Here is a 14,029-nt window from a genome sequence, read left to right as displayed (position 1 = left end):
CCCTTTGAACCTCAAAAGGTTGAAAATGACATTTTGGTTGCAAAGGAATTTAATGAGCTAACTATAGAAGATAAAGAGAAGCTCAAGACAAGCTCTAAGGCTATAAACCTCTTGTTATGTGCATTAGAACCCAATGAGTTCAATAGGGTTTCTACATGTAAGACCTCCAAGGATATTTGGGAAAAATTAGAGGTCACACATGAAGGAACTACTGGAGTTAAAGACTCTAGAATTAGCTTATTGATAGTCCAATATGATGTTAGCACAGGTGGCTTCATGCATACAAGTAATTTAAATAGGACAAATAGATTTTTTTTATCGATGTTTCCCTAGTAGTAGTTATTTCCCAAGAACCCTTGCTTGGGAAAATTCCACTATTAAGCTCTAATAATTGGAAAATTACAAAAGAGATTTTGGCTCTCTTTCACCATGTGTAGTTCAATAGACGAATTTTACACAAGCCAATCTCCCCAAGAGATTGCTGCTAGATTCTAGCTCTATGTTGGCTTTTAGGATTCCATACGGTATGATCTTGATGAAGGAGAGAAGAAAGAGGGAGAAAAAAGAAGAGAGAAGAAGAAGAGAAATAGGAGTGGAGAGAGACTAGAACATGCAAGGGAAAGAAACAAGAAGAAAGAATAGGCTTATGGACTTGTGTCCAAACCCTCCCCCTTAAGCTTTATTTATAAATGGCAAATATACCAATATTATAAGTATACCCTTTTACCCTAGAAGGAGTGAATAAGAGAAAAAAATTATAAGGTAATTACATCAATAACACCGCAACTCATTCATATCTTCCAAAAGTCCCCCTCAAGCTGGGAAGTAATGTCAATGATCCCAACTTCAAACAAATAAATAGATGTAATAGTTATCTCCTCCATCAAGGTATCCCAAGGATAAGTAAAAAACCGAACACAGACTTTCAAAAACTAAAAAAATGGGTGATAAAACATAAGTCGAAACCAACCTCAAATGATTTCGAACAAACTTGTGATGATAATTACTAAAGTGGGTAAAGCTTGTCACTAACAAGACAGTGATAAAAACCCAAGGGTACCAATTGATTTCCAAGACTCCATAGATTACATTTTGGGTAAAGAAGAGAATGAAGAGGAAGAAGGAAGAATAGGATTATGGACTTAGACCAAATCTTCCCCTTTAAGCTTTATTTATAGATGTTAAAAGTATCAATATTACAAGTATACCCTTCACCCTAGTAAGAGTCAAGAAGAGATAAAAATAATAAAATAATTACATCAATGACACTTCAACTTATTTATATCTTCCAACACTCTCCCTCAAGCTGGGAGGTAATGGCAATGATCCCAACTTAAAACAAATAACATAGATGTCGTAATAATCTCCTCCATCACGGTAACTCAAGGATAAGTACAAAACTGAGCACAGACTCTCAAAAGGTAGAAATGGGTGATAAAATATAAGTCAAAACCAACCTCAAATGATTTAGAACAAATATAGTAATAATAATCACTAAAGTGGGTAATGCTTGTCACTCACTAGACGACGATAAAAAACCCAAGGGTACCAATAAAAAGTCTCAATGGACTTAAAAACACCCATATATATATAAAGGACCAACCAAAACAACGTACCAAAAGGGTTGTTCAAAAGGGGTAAACGACAGTTAAATAAAGGGCGATATGAGAAAGGATGCCAAATAATAAAAGAGTCCTCCTTGAATGATGAAGTTGTGCACCACGTAATAAGCTGGAACTGAGTATTGCAAATCTTCACAAAAAATAACTAAGCTGAGTGTAGCAGCATGAGGTGAGCGTTGAATTAATCCTCATTTATTAAGATGTATAAAGCAACATTAACAGAAAAATTTTCATCAGCACCAAAAGCACATGCTATTTTCAGACAACTCCTATCATCCCACCAATTCCAATAACAACAACAATACTATTTTATAAAGGAAAAAACTGGGGTCCTCTCTACTGAGACTTTATTGTATACTTCAAGAGGTATATGAAGATCATGCTAGGCAGAATTGGATGCCTTCTTGATGTTGTATACGAAGCAAAAATATAAAGCTTCCGAGATCCAAGAGCATGCAGCAATCAAGGATGAGTAGAAATTAAGGACAAGCAACAATCAATAATAGACACCATGATCATCTTCTCCTCTTCATTTAAATTAAAACCAGCATATTCACATGACCACTGACCAGTATATGTGTTTCCAAGGATTGGACGAGATATGCACCAGCTAGATAAAAACAAACTACAACATGACCAAGCATCTCAGTACCAAGTGTATATCTCAATGAAAGCACCAAGTGTTAGAAGAGTTACTGTTGGCATGAACTGTCTGAGCTTCCTTTCAGAAGAGGAAATCTTCTGTAGAATCAAAACGAAAAAGTTTATTATGGCATGATTGTAGGAAACAGATTGTTTCCTTGATCCGGTGATTTTATTCCTTGATTTTAGGATCTAGATTGATCCTAAAATCAGTATGTAATGCATTATAAATTGCCTCCTAAACGGAAAAGAATGATAAGTTAGAAAATATTGTTTAAAAGTGTCTGTGTCTTGGTTTCACTTATCTGTGTCTCAGTTCAACATGGTATTAGAGTGGGAGAATTATCTTCTTCTTTTCGTCGCTGAAAGTCGGAGCTGAAATTCGGAGCTAAGTGCACCCGTAGTCACTGAAAGAGGAAGCAGAAAAAATTCGTCGTGGAATTGTAGAAATCTATTTTTCTGCAACTACGTATTTCGGCAGTCCCGTAGCCAAAAAGAATGTTGTCAACAACCAACGACGATCACCAAAGACCGAAGACGACCACCGACAACCTTACCACCAGCCCGTTATTGTCACCAATCACTGTTGTCGTCGAGGGAAGCCGACTTGCAGAACTTTGTTCTCTTTCTGCAAGCCATTCTCTTTTTGCACCTATTGTTTTCGTAGCCGAATTTTGCCACCCGAACCCCGCTGGAACCCACCAAACCGATGCCGAACCGCCGTCAAATCACCGCTCATTTTTTTTGACGCATCACCAGCCTGGTGAAGAGGAAGAGAATCGCAGTCGCCGTGAACAGAATCGCCGTCACAGAAGACCGGCGGAAGTTTCAAAAGCTGCTGACACCGAGCCATCGCTCGGCCTCCCAGAAAAACCGATGCCGAACCGCCGTCAAATCACCGCTCATTTTTTTTGACGCATCACCAGCCTGGTGAAGAGGAAGAGAATCGCAGTCGCCGTGAACAGAATCGCCGTCACAGAAGACCGGCGGAAGTTTCAAAAGCTGCTGACACCGAGCCATCGCTCGGCCTCCCAGAAACCGTACCATCGCCTATGAAACCAAAAGGCCTGCCGTCACCAAAACCAAGACCATCTTGCAAAAGACGAAGACGATCAGGTACACGAAAAAAAATTTCGCTTAACTTAGGTTTGATTTTATTATTCTGCCGACACAGACCCAAACCCGAACCAAACCATAATCAGACCTGACCGGACCACATCCAGACACGACCGAACCGGAGCCGAAGCAGTCCAAAATCGGACCAGAAACGAACAAGACCCTATTCGAACTGGACCATAACCGAACCAAAAAAAAAATAATTCAGATCGATGGCTACCACTACAAGCGCATCAACCGAACTTATCCCATCACCACAGATTATAGTCCACCAAGACAATTCTGCATTTTCAACTAGAATCATCCTCGATGAGACTAATTATTCATTATGGTCCCAGATCATGGAGATGCGAATTGGCAAGCGCAACAAAGTTGGATATCTCACCAACGAAACGAGAAAATCAGCATTTGGTGATCCCAATCTTAGAGCATGGATTACTAAAAATCAAAGAGTCAAAAGTTGGCTTATTGACTCCAAGAGTCCATTGCTAATGTAGCGATTTATTTGCCTCTCCACTGCCAAGGAGATATGGGAAGCAATATCAAAAACGTTCTATGATGGATCAGATGAAACCTGTATATTTGAGTTGAACCATATATCTTTTTCTACCAAACAAAATGGTAGACCATTATCCCCGTACTACAATGAACTGGTTACTATTTTCCAGGAGATTGATCATAGAACCATATCTCAGGAAGGAACAGTCGAAGAGCTAATCCAGTTGCACTCTGCAATGGCTAGGCTTCGAGTTCATATTTTTCTTAGTGGGCTTGACTTCGAGTTTGATCAAGTTCGTGGAGAAATCTTGCGAAAAGACCCCAAACTTGATTTGGAGAGTATATACACATATGTCAGACGAGAATATCAACAGAGATAGACATTGGGGAGCTATCGTCTAGTCTCAGAGAACTCGGCGATGTTGGTCAACCAAAACCGACAAGAATCATCAAACGGTAAGAGCACTCAATCCTCTAAAAAAGGTAACAACCGGGTATGTACTCACTGTAGAGAAAAAGGACATTCGTAACAACGGTGTTATGAGATTATTGGCTATCCGGAGTGGTGGGATTTCTCCAAAAAACCCTATAAAAAGATTGCTGGGAAAGCTTTAGTGACATCCATGGAAGAGAATCAGCGGCCACCTCCGACAAATGTTACCCATCTAGGACATTCTAACTCGGAAGATTCTTGGTTATGGGGTTAGACAGGGCAAACTGTATATGCTACTAGCAGAAGAAAATGGATTAGACATCATCCATTATGATGACATCCGGTCAGAAGTTGAAGTATATGAACTTCATCTAGAAACTGAGTCTTCCTCCTCGGAAAACTTAGAAAATATGTCTGACTTTTCAGGAACCACCTTTGCCTGATTGATTTCTTATATTCGGTTATGCTTTAGCTTTCCCAATATATAACATTGCAGCAAGCGTGGTGATTTATTCCACTATTGTCGTAGTAAAATTCTCTGCTACTACATCATGCATTTAATAGAGAACTCATTTATAACCTGATACTCTTACTACTCGAAGATTTTTCTTGTATTACAGACAGGTAAAATGGATTCCCTCAGCAACACACTGACGGAGCTAGCAGTAGCAATTGCCACACTCACGGTATTGCTCTCAACACTACAATCACTCTTCGATAGTCTTTTAGTTCTCTCTGAACGAGGAGATGTATCTGACAATTGTGCCTGTTGCGGGAGAAGTGGAGATCTCCTACAACTCAAGGTTAAGGAATTAACTGAAGAGTTAAAAGAACTCTCTAAACAGCATGATATGCCAAGCTCCTCCGGGACTTCTACGTGATCTCCATTGCAAGAAAAGGAAGCCACAACGTCAGCTAATCAGCAGACGAACGACTTTAGTGTTTTGATAAACACAGGTCGACCCGGGATTTCTACCGGTCATGGTAGGCATGAGAAGGAAATCACAACCCAGTCTTCTTTGAAGATAGGGGAATCAGGGATTTCTACCTGCCAGTCTAGAGCTGGAAAGGAAACCTTAACGATTTTGTCGAAATAGGAATCAGGGACTTCTACCTGTCAGTTTTGAGCTGAAAAGGAAGTCTTAACGGATCCATCTCTGATGGAAACGGACTTGTCAAGCAATGAGAAATCATTCAAGATAAAATTGGTTACCCCGTCTGAGTTTACAAGATTGAAAAGCCTCAATAAGCCAGACAAAACAAGTTTTAATGAGCTTGATTTTTTAAAGAAATTTAAACCCTTGAAACTTTCAGACATTATGTCTGAGGAACCCTCACTACGCCCTCAAGAGGTGGACAATGTTCGTTCAAAGATTGAATCCGATCATACTGTTCAATTCCAGAGATGGAATGAGCAAATTGGACAAGGGATGAACACTCCCTTCTTCACCACTGAGTCCAGCAATAGTTGGAATCAAGTGAAGCTGAGTCATGAAATAGACTCAAAATATGCATCCATGCTTTATTCATATGGATTCATAAAGCATATGATACTTCACTCCACCGAAAGAGATTATGGAGGCTTGCAAAAGTTTTATCTCCATAACAAAGAGTAAAGGAGTTCGACTTCATTTTGTTTCCTGTATTGTTGAGATTGTTACTGACAAAAAGATGTTTCCAAGAATTTCTGTACTGACACTTGAAGGCATCAAAGAAGGTGAAGCTACATTGGAATATGATCCCAGACATATTCCTAAGGCGAAGCGATGCCCAGAAGCAGTCTGGCAAACCAGGCGTATCCAAGGGCTCAAGAATCTGATACAACTCATACAACAGATGATTCAAAAAAAGAAAAGGTTTATCTACAAGACCTCTGTCCCATTGACGATCGTCTCAAAGAGCTATAAAGAGACTTTGGCACCTGTCCAGACCACTCTCGAACTAAGGCTGAAGAAACTCCTCAGAGGAAATATCCACTTCAGCAAAGAAACAAAGGAAAGCATTAGCAAGATGGCCCAGAAGACATTTCCAAAAGATCACACCTATAGATTGTGCAAAGAAAGGCAGCTGTCCGAATGAACAGTCAGCAGCCATGTCAGCAGCCATTAAGGCCAAAGACAAAATCAAAGTCAGCAAAGGCGGCTACAAAAGTCATCAAAGGCGGCTACACAAAGTCAGCAATGGTGGCTACAAAATATTCTTGCATGTCAGCATAATGATGTCACAAGAAAAATGTCATTTCTACCCTTGCTTTCGGAGCCGAAAGGTAATAATGCAAGGGTAAAAATGAAAAGCCAAAAAGACAAAAGTTACCCTTTGTCTTTAAACACACACCCTTCATTTAAGGGTAAAAGAGGAAGAAAAAAAATTCTTCACCTATAAATTCGAGGCTCCTTCAGAGGTTGAGACATCAAAAAACTTCACACCAAAATACATTCGAAGAAGAAGAAGAAGGCGATTTTTAGCGAGCATCCTCCGAAAAGTTCCTTAAAAGCACAATATGTGCTTAATGATGTGAAATTTAATTACATTGGCTTTTATACGTCACAAGCGTAAAAATCGTTCATGTAATCTAGCGGGAACCGAGGGTCATATCCAGAGGGAGGACTGAATTTTGTGTATTCTTCAGTCAACTAGCCTAACCAAATATGATAAATTAATCTGAACTAAACACTAATTATATCCTAAATTATCAAGCAATAATCTAATTAACTACTTGCACAACAGGAAACGTCAACTCTGGATTTTACCGTGATTCATGCCTCTCGAGCGCCACATAATCACGAATCCGATCTCGGGCGCCTAGAGTTAATGACAAAAATCGGATTAAAGTACCAGAATCCAACTTAAATTACAATCCTACCTAACTAGCTAATTTAATCAAATATTCGGTAAACAAGTATTCGATAAACATTAATTTTCAAATCAAATTTAATAAACATTCAAAACCTAAGTTCAAACTATAGGAAAATTAAATTACAAAATGATGGATTACTCCCCTTCTCCTTCCTCTTACTAGGGCAGCAAAGGCTCGTTCTCACGGGTGCTGTAATTTCTAGAAATTGATGGCTTCGGGTTGCAAGAGCGAGTGGCCGGAGGTAGAGACGACGCCGGCGAAGAAGGATAAAAACCCACAGATGGAGGTGGTGCGGCAGACGACGGAATGGAGCTGAAGTCCTCTAACCGGCTCTCTCGAGTCTCGGTCGGAATCGGAATAGCTTCGGAAATGGTCGAAAATGCAGAATCGGTGCCAGAGGAGCCCTCTTGGGTGACCTCTCAGCCTGGCAAGCAGAAAATGGCAGCGTCGAACTCGCCGCGACGGAGACTCTCTCGAGCTCTCCTCGGGTCTGTTCTCGGTTGCCGGATGGTGGTGGACGATGGTGACAAGCGGCGTTCGGATGCTGGAGGGAGACTCTCTCGAGCTCTCCTCTCTTTCGGTCGATGGCTCCTCCCCCCTCTGTCGAGCTGTCTCCGCCCTTTTCAATACGATTTTTCCCTAAAAATCACATCCCCCACGAATGGCATTTCTGTAAATATCTTCTTCTCCACACAAAATTCTCCTGAAATTCCATAATTAAATCCATAAAAATCATTTCAGGAAGAAATAAACCCTAAAAGCAATGAAATATAATCCAGGAGAGAAAAATATGCAATATAAGCAGTGATAAATGCCAAATTCAATAAATGCATGTTTCATGTGAAAACTGATAAATCCACCTATAACACAATTATAAGGGTTATTCAATTATAATTAACCTAGTTCTCATGTCAGAATTTGGCATCTATCACACCCCCAAACCTAAGTCTTTGCTAGTCCCTAGCAAAACAACAACATAATCAAAATTAAGCCTAGGAAAACAAAATGCCACTTTCGTAGGGAACACGATTGCATTTAGCGCATGCAACAAGCCGTTAAACCCCTACTTTACAGTAGTGGACGAGTTGTGTCTCGTGAGGGTTTGCATGGAATTTACCCACAAAATTCATCTAAATCAACAATATAAAAAGAAAACTGAAGAAAATCTACTCCTCGTTAGCATATGACTAACACTTAGTATCGTAAAATATCTGAAAATCATGTGAAACCCTGCTCAATTTGAAAACCTATGTAAAGTATAGCACATTATCAATCCAAATACACTCATTGTTACTCCACCTGAACCAATGTGACCCATAAGCAATTACTTCAACAGAACAAAGAGGCAACAAATAACTATAAAATCCTGGTCACATCACAATTAAGAGAAAATAGTAGAGTAAGCCTGTTGTCTGACAATCTCACAAAAGAAGTATAAAAATTTCAATCTTGACCTACAACTTCTTTCAACTTACAATTCATCATCAAAGTTAAGGAAACTCATTGCTTCCAGATTTAAACCCATTTTCGCTATTACTAGCGCATTTTCGCTATTACCAGTGTAATTTTTGTTTTACTGAATACTTTTGGTATTACCACCATTTTGTATTCGTCTTCACTGCCCATGCACTTATTTTTAAGTAATCGACTATTCTGGTGCATGTCCCTAGGTTTGCCCAGGCTGTTTCTGAGGTTATCTGTCTTTTGCAAGCAAGAGCATTTCCATTTGCAATCATACATTACAACAAGGAATTTCACTGAGATATAAAAAAGAATAAGATCAAATAGGCATACAAGACTATTCAGACTAACATAGATCAACACTAGATTTACATGTTCTCTTTTGCAACTAAGTTCCAAGTCTAATGCAATAGTAAGTTATCCCACTGAATTCACAAGGATCACAACAAATGATATCAGATTTCTAATAGGCATATTCTACATAGTTTTACAAAAAAATTTGAAACACATTTGAGCAACTTATTTTAACTCTACTAAAGTTAACCACATACGAAGAGGAGTAATTTGAAAACCACGAACAAAAATCAAAAGAAGTTAACCATAAAAGAGTAGTCCTCCACCCCCCCCCCCCACAAACCTAAACCTTACATTGTTCTCAATGGGGAAAAGTTAAAACACCAGAACGACTACAGAAAGGAATAACAGCTAAAGAATAATAAAACTCATGGAAACCACATTCTCCATTGGCACACAAGAAGTAAAGCAAAGCTAAAACAGTGCAAGGAAAAGAGATATCAGCAAACACCCCCAAACCTAGAGCATGACACATCATCAAACAAACCAACTAACAATCACTAAAATATCTGATTTACTAGACGATTTATTGCTGGCCTTAACGTCGGTTCTGGTGCCAGTCTTCTCGTCTAGTAGCTACTACTCCAGTTGATTCACAACTTAGCTAGTTATACTCCAGCAGAGTAAGGGTTAAGCTCCCTCAGGGCTTCTAAATCCATAGGTGGGACCATATGTGTTTGGTCATCAACAATAATACCGAAGAGTCAATAAAGACCCCCAGGAATGATACATAGTCTCCCTCGAAGAAGGTTTACTCGTATCAGCCATACCCGTAGGTAATCATCCGTAGATGAAACCGCTAACCCACATCACACTTTGAAGAAATCTCCATGTGACTGGCCACTGAAGGCAGTAGGAATCACGCGTTGAACACAAGTCCTTGAGTTACTCACTGTAAGGTTTTCATTCAATACTTCAAGTTCGAACTGGTCAATCCCAAAATGATTGTTTGAGTACAGACCTCTCAAACTAGGGACCAAAAGTCTGGTCATCGACTACCGGAACCATTTACGCTCTCAGCCGGCAAGAGAGTACCCCGAGTCTATGATGGGGCCGACATCGTCGGGGGACCTCCAATCAATCAAGACCAAAGTACACCAAAGGTTATCCCAATAAGAATGAATAAACCAAAAATAAAAACTATAATGTACAAAGGGATAGAAACGTGGGCATTGCCCACAATGTGCTAAGTTTATAGTCGTAAGCAAGACTCTGACGCAGTCAAGATGAATGGACAGGTTCCTCCAAGAAAATAACCATCACCTCCTCTGGTGTGGGGACATTCTCAAGATACGGTTTGAGCCTCTGACCTTTAACTTTGAAGACCAACCCATCTCCGTGATTGCGGATCTCAATAGCGCCATGAGGAAACACCTGTGTAACCTCAAATGGACCTGACCACTTGGATCTTAGCTTCCCTAGAAACAAATGCAATCGTGAGTTATAAAGTAAAATATTATGTCCAACAATAAAAGACTTGTGAAAAATAGATTTATCATGTAAAAGCTTTGTTCGCTCCTTATACAGTTTGGCATTCTCATAAGCATTATGACGTATCTCCTCGAACTCATTCAATTGCAATTTCCTCTCCTCACCCGCTTGAGTCAAATCAAATTTCAAAGCCTTAATGGCCCAATAAGCTCTATGCTCAAGGTCAATAGGTAGATGACATGCTTTGCCCACTAGGCGAAATGGAGACATCCCAATAGGAGTCTTATAAGCGGTTCGATAGGCCCATAAAGCATCGTCCAATCGAGTGGACCAATCTTTCCTATCAAAACGAACTGACTTCTCCAAAATCCGTTTGATCTCCCTATTAGAGATTTCCACTTGACCACAAGTTTGCGGGTGGTACAGAGTGGACACCCGATGAGTGATGGAGTATTTCTTCTATAAGGTCTCAAATGCTCTGTTACAAAAATGAGATTCCCCATCAGTGATAATCGCTCATGGGGTACCAAACCAATTAAAGATGTTTTCTTTTAAAAACTTTACCACCACTTTGTGATCATCTGTCTTACATGCAATAGCTTCAATCCATCTAGAGACATATTCAATAGCAATAAGGATGTATTGATAGCCGAACAAGACAAGAAAAGGACCCATGAAGTCAATACCCCACACATCAAAGAATTCAACAATAAGAATGGGGTTAAGAGGCATCATGTTCTTCCTAGGCAAACAACCAGTCCGTTGACATACATCACACACACGAAAAAACTCATGGGCATCTCTAGATAATGAAGACCAATAGAAACCACATTGGAAGACTTTAGCCGCAGTCTTTCTAGCACCAAAATGTCCACCACATGCGTGGGAATGACAAAATTCAAGAATATTGGCAGAGTCTTGCTCAGGTACACAACGCCTAATGACTTGGACAGGACACACCTTGAACAAATAAGGGTCATCCCAAAAAAAATGTTTGACTTGGGAAAAGAATTTCAACCGATCTTGTTTACTCCAATAATCAAGAATCTTACGAGTTACAAGATAGTTGACTATGTCAACAAACCAAGGCAACTGGGATACTTGGAGAAGTTGTTCATCAGGGAAGGAATCATTTAAAGGAAGGGATCCTTCCTGAGGTGCTACACAGATCCTAGATACATGATCAACAACAACATTCTCACAACCCTTCTTATCTCGAATCTCAAAGTCAAATTCTTGCAATTGCAAGATCCATCTAATCAAACCAGGTTTAGTGTCCTTGATGGATAATAAGTACTTCAAAGCAAAATGATCAGTGAACACTATAACCTTTGACCCTAACAGATATGATCTGAATTTGTTCAAGGAAAACACAACAGCTAGAAACTCCTTCTCAGTGGTAGTGTAATTCAATTGAGCATCATGAAGAGTGCGGCTAGCATACTGAATGACACAGGGAATTTTTTTTGTCTTTTGCCCCAAAATAGCCCCTAATGCATAATCAGAGGCATCACACATCAACTCAAAAGGCAAAGACCAAGTAAGGGGTTGGACAATGGATGCAGTGGACAAACATTTCTTCAGTGTCTCAAAAGCATGAATACATGCATCATCAGAGGCAAAAGCAACATCTTGAGCAACAAAATTCGTCAAAGGACAAGAAATTTTTTTAAAGTCCTTAATGAAGTGCCTATAGAATCCATCATGGCCAAGGAAAGAACACACCCCCTTCACAGAAGTAGGTGGTGGCAGATTGGCAATTAGGTCAACCTTGGCTTTGTCCACTTCTATACCCCGCTCAAACACTACATGTCCTAAAACAATTCCTTCTTTTACCATGAAGTGGCATTTCTCCCAATTCAAGACTAAATTGGACTTAATGTAACGAGACAATACGAGTGAAAGATTGTGCAGACATGTCTCAAAGCTAGAGCTAAACACAGAAAAGTCATCCATAAAGACCTCTAAAAAGTCACCAATCATGTCAGAAAAGATACTCATCATGCACCGTTGGAAAGTGGCGGGCGCATTGCGTAAACCAAAAGGCATGCATTTGTAAGCAAGGGTGCCAAACGGACACGTGAATGTGGTCTTTTCCTGGTCTTCTGGAGCAATGGAAATTTGATTGTAGCCGGATTATCCATCTAAGAAGCAATAAAAATTGTGGCCGGCCAATCACTCTAGCACCTGATCAATGAAAGGTAGTGGGAAGTGATCCTTTCTAGTGGCGGAATTAAGTTTTCTATAGTCAATGCAGACACGCCACTTGGTGGTAGTTCTTGTGGGAATCAATTCACCACTCTCATTTTTCATTATTGTTATCCCCCCTTTCTTAGGGACAACTTGAATTGGACTCACCCAGGTGCTATCAAAAATAGGGTAAATGATGCCTGACACAAGCAACCTGATGACTTCTTCTCTCACAACCTCCAACATATGGGGATTTAAACTACGTTGCATCTTACGTGAGGCTTTAGTCCCCTCCTCCAAATGAATATGATGCATGTATATGGAGGGGCTAGTCCATTTTAAGGCATCAAGAGTCCACCCCAATGCATCTCTGTGTGCTTGTAAAACTTCAGTCAATTGTTCCTCCTACTCAGTACTTAGATCAGAGGCAATAATGACTGACAATGAGTTCATGGGCCCCAAGAATGCATATTTCAATGTGGGAAAAGTGGCTTAAAATCCAGCTTGGAAGTTTCAAGAGGTTTGTCCAAGTCAAGATGAAGATCATGTGGATGATTAGTTGTGACAACCTCATAAGCTTCCTCCAATAGAGGTATAGAATTGAGTAAAGAGTCAACTCTCGAAAATATGTTTCCTCATAAAAATAGTCCATGTCTAAAGATGTTATGTAAGACTCAAAAGATTCAAGAGTCGATTCGTCATCAAGCATAACAGTCTCTATCTTAAATGCATGACTCAGATCATCAGACTCAAGTCGATGGTGCCCGACATTAAACACATTCAACAAGACCTTAAAATTTCCAAAAGTCAACTCCAACTCACCACTTTTACAATGAATGACAACATTAGATGTGGCTAAGAAGGGACATCCTAGGATGACAGGAATTTGGTTGGTCACATTGACTACTAGTTCTGTATCAAGAACAATGAAATCAACCGGGAACAGAAATTTGTCCACTTTTATCAAAACATCTTCAACTATTCCTATTGGTATATTGACAGAATAGTCAGCTAGTTGAAGTGTGATGGGGGTAGGCTTCAATTCCCCCAAACCTAATTGCTGATACACAAAGAAAGGAAGCAAATTCACACTTGCCCCTAAGTCAAGAAGAGCTCTCTAGATGGTATGTTCACCAATGGCACATGAAATTGTGGGGCATCCAGGATCTTTAACTTTAGGAGGAGTGTTGTACTTCAGAATTAAGCTTACATTCTCAGTAAGAAAGACCTTTTTGTTAACATGTTGTTTTCTCTTCTGTGTCCAAAGGTCTTTCAAAAATCGGGCATAGGCAGGGACTCGTGATGCAGAATTTTAGTTACATCGGCTTTAATACCTCACAAGCGTACGAATCGTTCATGTAATTTAGCGGGAAGCGAGGGTCATATCCATAGGGAGGACTGAATTTTGTGTATTCTTCAGTCAAC

This window comes from Aristolochia californica, unplaced genomic scaffold (assembly GCF_029961685.1).
Source record: "Aristolochia californica isolate CCGP_79_NKW_82.1479 unplaced genomic scaffold, dmAriCali1.0.hap1 SCAF_6, whole genome shotgun sequence".
In the NCBI taxonomy this organism is placed as follows: Eukaryota; Viridiplantae; Streptophyta; class Magnoliopsida; order Piperales; family Aristolochiaceae; genus Aristolochia; species Aristolochia californica.
The sequence above is the reverse complement of the archived record's forward strand: the minus strand, read 5'-3'. Positions refer to the sequence as shown.